This window comes from Planococcus citri, chromosome 4, assembly GCF_950023065.1.
Source record: "Planococcus citri chromosome 4, ihPlaCitr1.1, whole genome shotgun sequence".
Classification (NCBI taxonomy): Eukaryota; Metazoa; Arthropoda; class Insecta; order Hemiptera; family Pseudococcidae; genus Planococcus; species Planococcus citri.
Genome location: NC_088680.1, coordinates 50,159,812 through 50,171,856, shown reverse-complemented (window position 1 = coordinate 50,171,856; position 12,045 = coordinate 50,159,812).

The following is a 12,045-nucleotide window of genomic DNA, read 5'->3' as shown; positions in this document are numbered from 1 at the left end:
TGGAAAAGTGGACAAAAGCATGTTTCCAAACTGGAGCAAACCGATTTGGGAAAATAGTGTGTAATCAATCAAGTGGGTCACTTACAATCACCAATCCCAAATATTCGCCCTTAAGTTGATTTAAACAGATTTTTTGAAAATTTTATGGAAAATTGGAATTTTCAAAAAGTCACCGAAGGTTTCAAACCGATTTGAAACTTTCTCCACTTGACTCAGCACGTTGAAATTAAAGCGTAGAGTACATTTTTGCTCTCCAATTTCATTTGGTGAAATTTTGTGGAAATTTGAATTTTCAAAAGTCTTCTAAAGGCTTTAGATCTGCTCAAAACTATTCGAATTCGTTTCCAGTCGAGCTGGCAGGTCGAAAATAAGCTGCATCCTAAATTTCTGCTTTCTAGGTAAATTTCGCAAAATTTTGATTTTTTCCCTCATTTTTGGCCCAAATTTAATTTTTAAAAATTCACCAAAACATTAAGAAGTGATAAGTAATTTTATTTTTTACCCATGTTAAAAATTTTTTAATGCAGGAAAAAATTACCAAAAAAATGTAATCGAGACTTGGACAACTTTAACAAAAAGCAAGACTTCTTGGAAGTTATTGGCAAAAAAAATAAGTACCTACTTACCTACCTACCTACCTACTTTGTACTTACGTCCTCACACTTTTGGTAAAAAAGTTGAACTATTTTGCTAATTTTTGGTATGTAGGTAGCAAGACTTTTTCAATAGTTTTAGCTGAAAAGTGAGAATTTCTTTTATATAAATATTGTTTAAACAGTTACAAGGTATTCGGCTCAGACATCGATTTTGTAAATGCAGATAGAGTTGTTGCAGACATAGATGATGTGATTGGTTTTGCTAACACATTGGTGTATCTTTAAGAGTTAAAATAAGACAATGCTGCTTCATTGTAGATGCAGGATTTTTCTGTTTTAATTCGAAGAATCTCATTTTGATCTTTGAAGAATCTGCACAATTTAGACCAGCTAGGATGATGTTCTGTGCAGTTGATGCATCTAGAAGGTTTTTCACATTATTAGATTCGTGTTTTGGTTCTCCACAGTTGCCACAAAGATGTATATTCAATTTGCAGAATTTGGCTACATGACCAAATTTGAAACAACGATAACATTGTAATGGTTTTGGGATTGACAAACATACTGGAATATTCAGGTATCCTTGTTTTACTTTGGTCAGTGGCCTAGACAAACTGAATTGAAGTTCATAAAATATGTTGGTGGGTGTTGATTTGCCGTTGATATTTTTCTGATTTGTCTAATAGATATGATGCCGTTATTGTTGTGGAATTCAGAGAGTTCTTCCATATTGAAATCTTGAAGGTCGGTACTATAGATTGTGCCTTTTGATTTATTGAAATGTTCATGTTTAGCAATTACAATTTTCGCATCGCCACATGAGGGTTTTCTTCGAATTGCTGCTTCATAAATAAGATTTGTTGCGGAGTTTCTTGATCTTGATTGTTATAGAAGGGCCAATGCCGCTAAGGACTTTGAACAATGCGATTGGGCTTGGTTTTTTGCCCTCAATTTTCATTACTAGGAAAACGAATGGCTCAGGGGTGCGTTCACTTTGCATGTAGAAATCGGGTATACTCGATTTCATTAAGTATAAACAAACTTTATGATGCACAAATTATTTCTTTTGTTTCGAGTAAAATGATCATGTTTGGTCTATTCCATTTGTCAACTGGAGACAACCAACAATATTTTTGTTTCCTGAAGCAAAATTAACGTTTTGTTTATGGATCCAAATCTGTCAAAGAACAAAAAAACCTGATTGGCTAATGCTTTGTTTATACCTAACGAAATTGGGTACACCCAATTTCTACATGCAAAAAGAACTCACCCCAGATGAGCCATTAGGGTATGCCATAGGTAGATTGCTATGCAAAATAATTTTTAGACAGTAGGTACTCAAGAGATGTGCACAGCTCAACGTCTAAATGCAGAATCTGAAAATTCTGACAAAAAGCGAGACTGAAAATTTCAGCAAGGGCTTTTTGGTAGTTTCTGATTTAAAAAAACCGAGATTTGAGCAACTTTTGGGATAAAAGAAACTTTGATTTCAGACAAAAACAAAAACGTTCAATATACATATTGGATAATGAAAGACAGATTTTCAACAGTTTATGGCCAAAAAGTGAATCTTAGAGTCGCAATTGTTATCAAAAAAGTGAGATTTAATGGAAATTTTTGATTAAAAAATAAAGGAAGACTTTGATTTTTGATACAAATCACAAAGCAAGACTGAGAATTTCAGCTGAAGGCAGGGCTTTTTAGCAATTTTTGACAAAATAGTGAAATTTTACTCCAGATGAAAGGGTACCCCCCGATAAGATAGGCAAAATGCCCTTAACCTCAGATTTCGATGAAACTCACAGGGTATGTTTAGTACCCCCAAAAAATAATTTTGGGCCCATAGCCCGCTCCCCAACCCACCCCCCTCAGCCAGGGGGGCCAAAAAACGCGTTTTTCAGGGAAAAAATTCTGTATCAGCGCGTGTTTGAGATAAATTTATTCTGTAAACGAATATAGTTAAAGGACACATGGGGGTACTTCCCTGAATTTTTTCAGAATTTTTCATCGCATGGGGGGAGAAGGGGAGACAAAAGAAAACTTTAAATCGACATTACTCCGAAACGAAAAAAGATACCAAAACGATTTTTTCGTCAAATATGTATTTTTAGGTCTACTTTCTATAGAAATCATCACCCGGCCATTTGGAGTGGTGGGTCAAGCTCAAAAGCTCAAAAAACTCTCAAAAAACCACGTTTTTTACGTTTTTCTCCAAAAATATGGACAAATGGCCGAAATCGAAGAGAACCAAGTTGTTCAGCGTGAAATTTTACCTCAGAATGTGTAATTGAAAATTCATTTATAGCGCAAGATCGTATAAAACTGCACGCGCAGAAGTATTTTTGCTTATATCAAGATAGCTGAACGGGTATTCCTGGGTAAAATAGGTGAAATGCCCCTGTCCTCAGATTTCTGAAATTTTGATGAAACATTATTGGGTACCTTAAAAAAAAATGTTGGAGCCAAAAAATTCCCCCCACCCCGCCTCCCTTGCTCACAATAGCGAAAAAACGTTTTTTCGGGGGGGGGATCATTCTTCGACGAATTTTGAAAAATATATCTGTATTCACTCAAAGTAAGTACTTAAAGAAGATACGATTTTAGCAACGTGAATTATTTTCAAAAGTTGTTGCCCCCGGGGGGGGGGGGATATTGACAAAAGAAAATTTGAAACCACCGTATCTCGCCGAACCTAATTCAAGCACATGCCATTTTTTTTTTTTCAAAAATGTGTCTGCATGAGTACTATAATTGGTATTTTTTCACATTTTCCCTCCAGGTGGGCAATCTTCAAAAACTCAAAAAACACTGAAAAATATGTTTTTTTTTCACGGCACCACCAAAAAAAAGCGAACTGTAATTTTGCATGCTAGCCTCCAAAAACAATAGAAAACCAACTAACTTCTTCATAGATTGACAATTGGGGAGAGGGGTTGCCCAAAAATTACATTTTTTGTGTAAAATGCTTCATTACAGCGCTATTTACGCCATACACCTTCTTAATCAAGGTTTTCTTGAATTACAAGTACTTTTCAAGTACATAGTAGGTATCTAACTCAAAACTATCAGAATATAGTAGTTTATTCATCTAGGGAGTAAAAATGATTTTAGACGAATTTAGAGGTTTATTGCCCGAGCGAAGCGAGGGATAAATAATTCAAAATCGTCGAAAATCACTCTTACTCTCTGGTTGAATAATACATTTTTCGTTATGAGGAAGAAAAACGCCAGTATTTACTTCCAAAAATCAGAAGTGGAAGCAAAAGTAGCACTTTTTCTCCCTAAAAAACGAAAAGGTTTATTTTTGGTGTCGATGATTAAATTTTTATGTGAGTTACCAAGTACATTGAAAACATAATAGGTATAGGTACCTACTTATGTATCAGATTGGTTGGATGGCGGAAAAAAGGGGAAAAACTGTTGATTTTCACCAATTTCAGCAAAAACCGTCATTATGTGTTGAAAGTTGTACAGAAAAATTCTAGCTCCAGAAGCTAAAGGGAAAACATGTGCACTCAAAGTTGGGGTATTTTCGAAAAAAAGGTGTTTTTTTCACTGTACCTAGTCCCTGTACCCAATTTGTTTTGAGAAAAATAACGACCCAGTTCCAAATGAATATATTTGAGATTCTGCGTCCATTCTACGCAATTATTTTTAATTGTTATTGGCAATTTCGAAAAATCACGAAAACTTTAGGAATTTTTGCCAATCTTTCTCGATTTTTTGAAACCTAAAAATATCGACATCACTGCGTTTCAAAATATTTCCTCAGTTTCTGAAATCTATCATCTTTCAATATATTTTTTCGTCATTAGAGCGAAATTTTTACGAAGAAAATATTTTCAAAACACCAACTACTAATACCCCCCTACCAAAAAAAGATTTACAAATTTTCAATCGCTCAGTATAGAGCTCTAAAACTGGCCTTGGATTCTGATGGCAATAGCACTATAGATCGACGCAGAATCTCAAATACCTATGTACTTTCACTATACTGTCTCCTCCATATATTTTGAGTGAATACAGATATATTTTTCAAAATTCGTCGAAGAATGATTCCCCCCCCCCCGAAAAAACGTTTTTTCGCTATTGTGAGCAAGGGAGGCGGGGTGGGGGGAATTTTTTGGCTCCAACATTTTTTTTTAAGGTACCCAATAATGTTTCATCAAAATTTCAGAAATCTGAGGACAGGGGCATTTCACCTATTTTACCCAGGAATACCCGTTCAGCTATCTTGATATAAGCAAAAATACTTCTGCGCGTGCAGTTTTATACGATCTTGCGCTATAAATGAATTTTCAATTACACATTCTGAGGTAAAATTTCACGCTGAACAACTTGGTTCTCTTCGATTTCGGCCATTTGTCCATATTTTTGGAGAAAAACGTAAAAAACGTGGTTTTTTGAGAGTTTTTTGAGCTTTTGAGCTTGACCCACCACTCCAAATGGCCGGGTGATGATTTCTATAGAAAGTAGACCTAAAAATACATATTTGACGAAAAAATCGTTTTGGTATCTTTTTTCGTTTCGGAGTAATGTCGATTTAAAGTTTTCTTTTGTCTCCCCTTCTCCCCCCATGCGATGAAAAATTCTGAAAAAATTCAGGGAAGTACCCCCATGTGTCCTTTAACTATATTCGTTTACAGAATAAATTTATCTCAAACACGCGCTGATACAGAATTTTTTCCCTGAAAAACGCGTTTTTTGGCCCCCCTGGCTGAGGGGGGTGGGTTGGGGAGCGGGCTATGGGCCCAAAATTATTTTTTGGGGGTACTAAACATACCCTGTGAGTTTCATCGAAATCTGAGGTTAAGGGCATTTTGCCTATCTTATCGGGGGGTACCCTTTCTGGGGGAAAATGGTTAGGTTTTGGAAATTTTTTGTAAAAAAGCAAAAGTTTCAAAAAATTGTTGGCTAAAGCAAGACTTTTAGACCACTTGGACGAATAGCAAAAACTTCTTGCTATTGTTGACAGAAAGCAAGACTGAACTTTTTAGCTATTTTCAGCAAAAAAGGAAGATCTGTTCGAAATTTGAGGGAAAAAAGTAGGAACACAATGATTATTGGCATTTTTTCACAAAAGTAAGACTGAAAATTTCAACAAAAAGCAAGTCTTCTTGGCAATTTTTACATAGTATAGGTACCTAATAAAAGTGAAATTTTTGACAATTTTTGGCAAAGAAGTGAAACTTTTCAACTACCTATTTTCGAAAAAAGGGAGGTCTGTTGGAAATTTGTAGTAAAAAAAATGAACATTTTTGGCAATTTTTGGTAACTAGCGTGACTGAAAATTTTAGCAATTTTAGGGGGAAAATGAGACTTTTTTGAGATTTTTGGCAATTTTTGGTGTAAGCAAGACTTTGGCAATTCTAATAAAAAAGCGAGGCTTTTTAGCAATTTTTGGCAAAAAAAAGAGGAAATTTTGAAAGCAAGTTTTGTATGGTATGTTTTAGCAAAATGCAGATACCTATTTTTGGTAATTGTTAACAAAACAGTACAATTTTTTGTCATTTTAGGCAAAAAGCGAGACTACAATTCTCAAAAAAAAAAAAAATCGGCAGTTTCTAGGAAAAAAATAGTTTTTTGGACAATTTTTGGAAAAAATGAGACGTTTTGACAATTTTATCAGAATGTTTTATTATTTGCTGTTCTTGGCCGAAAACGAGACTACAAAAATATCACGTTGAGTAGGTAACTATTATCTACTGAACACCCAGTACAACTTAGTTAGCACGATGGAAACAAAAAGTACCTACGAAGGAAAGACAACAAACGTGGGTTTAATGCTGACGAGTGATGCCCGATGAAAAAGAGTAAAGTTTTTCTTGGAAATTAATTAGCAGAATAAATATTATTACAGCTCTCTCGTCACTATACAGTATAACGAAGCGAACGCCTTTACAAAAGAAACTTTTTGATCAACGCTTGTGCAGCCGTTGAGAAGAATAAAAGCAAAAGCACGACTTGCCAGGCAGCTTTCTCATAAAGTTGTATGTGGTACTGTAGAAAGAGATATTTTTATCTTTTCAATTAATCTCATTTAGTCAACGTCGATGCACTCACTCGTGTTATACTCGAAGGTTTTCACGTTAAAGCTAAATATCGATTTCATCTCGCGAATAAGTACACACTCTGTATCACTGTACAATATACCTTATCCCTATTTTTTTTTCATTCAATTTTTTTTGCCTTCGCTCGTTTCTATTTTGAAAACATTTTAATTTCGTTTCTTCGAAGGATTTTTTTCCTCTCTCTCTCTCTGTCTTTCTCTTTTTGTGCTTCCTCGTTGGGAATATTTTAATTAGATTTTTTTCTTTTAGTCTTTCCAACGTCGTTAGATAGGATTTGCGTGCTCGGATTGGAATTCCCTGCGTGCTGCTCCGACACACGTAGTAGGTATCTCTCGTCGTACCTCTACCTTTAGACCTCTACGTGTACAGATAATATTAACGTAAAGATAATTTGATCGGGGACACTTAATTGGCTGCTGGATGGCGTATTGTCAATGCATGTAATTGGGTCAGTTATTGGTAAAGCCCCCACGATTATCGAGTAATTTGTTACTACACAGTATACGACGAGTCACAGCATTGCAAAATAATATATCGAAGGAGAATTTTAGCTCGACTGGAATTTCAGAACGCGACGAGCGGCGGGGCTCGCATTATACGGATATAAATGATTGATGATAAAAAATATTGTCAACTTGGGTTATACAGACGTGATTTTTTTCCCTAACTGAGCTTAAAGCGTACTCGTGTTTCGGTAAAGTTTAAAAGCTCGTTTTAACCAATTGGTTTAAATGTATACGACAGGAAGAGGCGCAAGTTTTTTTTCTCTTCTACGAGCTGAGAGCAAATCTGAAGTACACGAAGGCAATATTTTCGGATACGATATGGCTGCGGAATGAAACTTTCTTCGGGGAAAACTTTGCCAACCTAGTGGTATAAGTTTTTAAACTTTTAAGCGGCGTTAAATTCGTACAGGTATGAGATTTATATCAAACAGAGAAAAAAATAAGAAAAAAAATCCAACGAATATTTTTAAAAGTCTGTCGAATCGGCTGATAAATGAAGTAGGTTATCTATATCTAGGTAGATATATCTCGTACACAGAAGTGTCATTACCATAAAGGTATATTTTATACATATTGTATTATTCGAGAATCTACAACGCACAGATCCGATTTTAAGTGCCTATGAAAATTTATCTTCTTTTCAGATACAACCAGCTAAAAAACAACGAGCTTTTGTTGGGGAAATTTTATTACGTTCAATCAAATCCGAGAAACAGACAGAGATATATTCAATTTATATGCAATGGAATCTTCTGTCATCTCATCATTCTCATTGGAAAACTTTATCCGACAACATTGCCAATTTGTAGAATGGTAGCGATGTTTACGAAATTTCTGTTTGAGTTCTAGAGACGTTCGAGGGGATTGAATACAAGAAGAGGGAAATAGGGGAGCAGATCGTCCTTTCAGCGTGGGCCTCATTTATTTCCAACTTTAAATTATTTGATTGTAATGATGATGAGAAAGTTTTCAAAAGTGGTGAATTTTTTAATGAAAATTGACAACGAGGGCACTTACTCTAGTTTCAAACTGTAAAAAAGCCTTTGCTTTAGTGTTTTTGTTAAAAGCAATTTGACGACTGATTACGAATTTAGAGCTGGAAGTGAGAAGTATACATATAAGTGAGGAAAGGTTTTTTTTAACATTTCGCCCCTTTTTCGATGACCTATTCACCCGCCCCCTCCGTATGCAACCAGATGAAATTTTTTCGGCTGGGCATAGATTAATCGGAAGTGCATCCAAACATACATCCCTGCGTAAAATTTCAGATTACTAAATTTCATTCTTAGATTTTTAGAAAATTTTAAAAAATTCGCACCGGGACAATTTTTTACAAAAAAATTAGGATTTGATCAAAATTAGGTAGAAAGCTGAAATTTAGATCATACCATATTTTTGACTTCTTGAAACGACTGGTGGTAGTTTGAAACCATTCTGGAGAATCCAAGGGATTTTTGGATTATCCAGTTTTGTAAAAAAAAAAAATAGGTATCTGCCTTGCACAAATATTGTCTCCAAGCAATGTGTCCATAGCATCCACTCTTGTGACCTGGCTGAAGTACTTTAGTATGTAGTCAAGGACCACCACAAATGGTTGTTTGGTCACACCAATTTCTCTCAGTATTGAGGCATTAGCTCTTTTTGCTGTCCAAGGGACTCTCAGCAGCCACCTACAGCACCACATTTCCATCGTGTCGATCCATCACCAATAACAGTTGCAAATGGTCCCAGTCTCCAATGTGTACAACATTACCTTAAAGGCAAATCTGTGTATGTCTAGAAAAAAAATTTGCTTTGCACTGATAAGGCTCTAGGATGCCCTAAAATGGAGAATTTGCATGTTGGTGCAGCAAAACTGAGCCACAGTAGATGCACAAAGCCAACCTATGTTCAATCAAGACTCAACAAACCCTTCTGGGTATATCTGAACCTTATCAGTGATGTGTAAAATCATACTTTTTTTTACTGGACAGTGGACATACACGGATTTGCGCAGGCTTGTAGGACTACTCAGGTTTTGCAGTTGCTCCAAAATCAAGGTCTTTGTTTAGAGCTTTCAAATCAAAAGGACAGGCCTGGTCATTCTGTAGGATTTTTTTTGTCTTTGTAGGTTGGTTTGGTTGGGTCCTTACTGTAAATTTTTATCCTGATCATGGGTCACCCCAGATCATTGTTGTGGAGCGGAACCGAACTGGAATGAACTGGAATGTTAAACCCCTTACTTTTCAGAGAATTTTTGCGGAGCAGAACGGAACCTGGAGCAAATTACAAAAAATTTACTGGAGCAAAACCGGAACCAAACCGGAATAAAAATATAGGTTTTTAACGCCCAGACCTCACAACATTTTTTGACTTTTAATGAGTGTTTTGCAAGATTGTAGTTTGATCAACACATGTTTTTGCTGAAATTTTACCTCAAAAAACCAGAAAATTATAACAAGGCATGGTAAATGGCATGAAATATACCATTTTCAGCTCATCAAAATTCAAATCCAGAACAGTCAAAACACCAAGTAAAACCTTCCAAATTTCATTGGGTGTTTTTGGTGCTTCTTTTATGTGAGATGGACTTTAAATTTCGTTAAAACACTCTGAATTCAACCATTTTTCAAAATTTTGGGTATTTCAACTTCAATTTTTGCTCCAGATACGAAAATTCTGACATATTTTGAATGCAACCTCATCTAAAACAAAAGAGAAAAGGCAGAGCGGAATGGAACACTAAACCAGAACGGAACAATATTTTTAAGCAGAGTGGAATGATATAAGAAACCGGAACAGAACTATTTTTCATGCTGGAGCGGAACCCTGAACCCGGAACGAAATTCATTCCCCTTGGCAACACTCCCCCAGATTCAAAAAATGGTCTTCATTTTTCAGAAAGAAAAAAACTTCTAACACCTTAAGGCTATTCTATACCCCCTGTTATCAGTAAAGTGATTTTTTATGAAAACTACGAACTTTGGCCAGAGATTGTGCAAAAACTATTGGACGGATTTTCGTGGGGATTGGTTTATTTTACTCAGAAAACATTCAAAAGCGAGGGTGTGTTGAGATATTTTTGATTTATGTCATTTTGTGGCTGTCATTGAGAATTGAATGGAGGTACTATTGATGCTCAGATCTCCATTAGGAAAGCTAAATTAGAAAATATGGCTATATATATACCCTCGCTTTCAATGATCTAAAATATTAGCATTGGTGAAAAAAATTGAAAGAATTTTGAAAATTCACGGAGAAATCCCCGTCCAAAGTTCTGATGGGAGCGGGCTGCCGGCCGCGGGACATAAGTACGACTAAATTCGTTCATTCGATTACACACAATCTTATGAACGAACGATGAAAATAACGAACAAATCGGCTTCATATTTCGAACAGGTAGAGAATACCCTTAAATGAGTTGAAAAATGGAATTTTTCCATTTCAGAATATTAAAACTTCAAAAGAAATTGAATCATAATGGAATTTTTATCAAAATAGGCATCTTGACCGGCATTAAAAATTTGAAAAATTGGTCGTAACTTTTTTAGAACAGTCTTTGGTCTATGTCTATTCCTAATATTTTTTCTGGAGAGGACATTTATTTCAGATGGGTCAGGTCTGGTCAGGTCCACTGGGTCTTTTGGGCATTATTGGGTTCGGTTGTGGTCATCAGTCAAGTTTTTTGTTCTGGTCTGACAAGCTTGGATTTTCAAGGTAACAGCAGGAACCTTAAGGAGACCAGCATGTTCCCTAGTCAAATTTTAAGGGTTCTGCTTATCGCTGAATCTCTCCATATTCTAGTGATGCAAAGATATCAATGTACATCAACATAAGCAGATTATAATTTGTGCATTGATGTAATGCCTCTATCATCAATGTAGCCTACATTGAAATTGCAAAATTTTGTTGAAACCCTAGTTTTCAGCTTTGCTGATACTTAATGAATTGGTATGATGTTTCATCTCTAAAACATGCAAAATTTTCCCTAATTTTCCCTCTCAAAAAAGTCAGTTTTGTGTTTTGATGTATTTGTACACGTACGTACATCAATGTAAACATTCCAATATAAATAGTTATAGGTATTGAAAATATTAATCTAAGCAAACATCAGTAACTTTGCACCACTACCATATCTTTCATTTCAAAAAAGTCATCACAGTTCTAGTAAGGTGTCAATGATGACATTATTTGTATCTCAGCTTCACATCTGCCAGTATTCTCAATGATGGATCCAAGGTAGGATAATCATCTCTTGTATACAATTAAGCGTACTTTCAGTCACAACTGCCCTTGTGGTAGTAAGGTCCAAGACAATGATCACATAGTCTACAAAATGTCTGTATTTCTCTGCCTATTATTTTCAAATAGAAGTTCATAGACCGAACAAATAGGAAGATTACTTTTGAGTTTTGATCAAAGGTTTGACGATTTTGCTAAAGAATTGGTTACATGGCTCATTAGGTTCAACTCGGAATACAAGGCTCGTTTACGATCCATAAATTGCCAAATAACAGTCTTGCTTTTCATTATAAGACAAAAACATTGAAAAGGTCTCCACTTATAGCCAAAAAAAGACAAAAAGACTTCCTTTTTTACCAAAATCTTCATTGGTTGTATCTTGCTTTTACTTTAAAATTAAATAAACAAATGCCAAAAATGAGTGTTTCAATCAGTGTTCTTGTTTTATAAAAATTGACGTTTTATTATAATTTTAAAGTTGAATTAAAACGTAAACGATAAGTGAAGATCTTTTTTTTTACTCGTAGAGTCGTGTAGTTTCGGTTACTTTGCTGCGTCTTCTCAGGCGAATTATTCGACTCAAATTTCGGAACACCCGGTACATCGTGAAACTTTCTCTCAAATAACACAATGGATGCTTTATACTTTTTA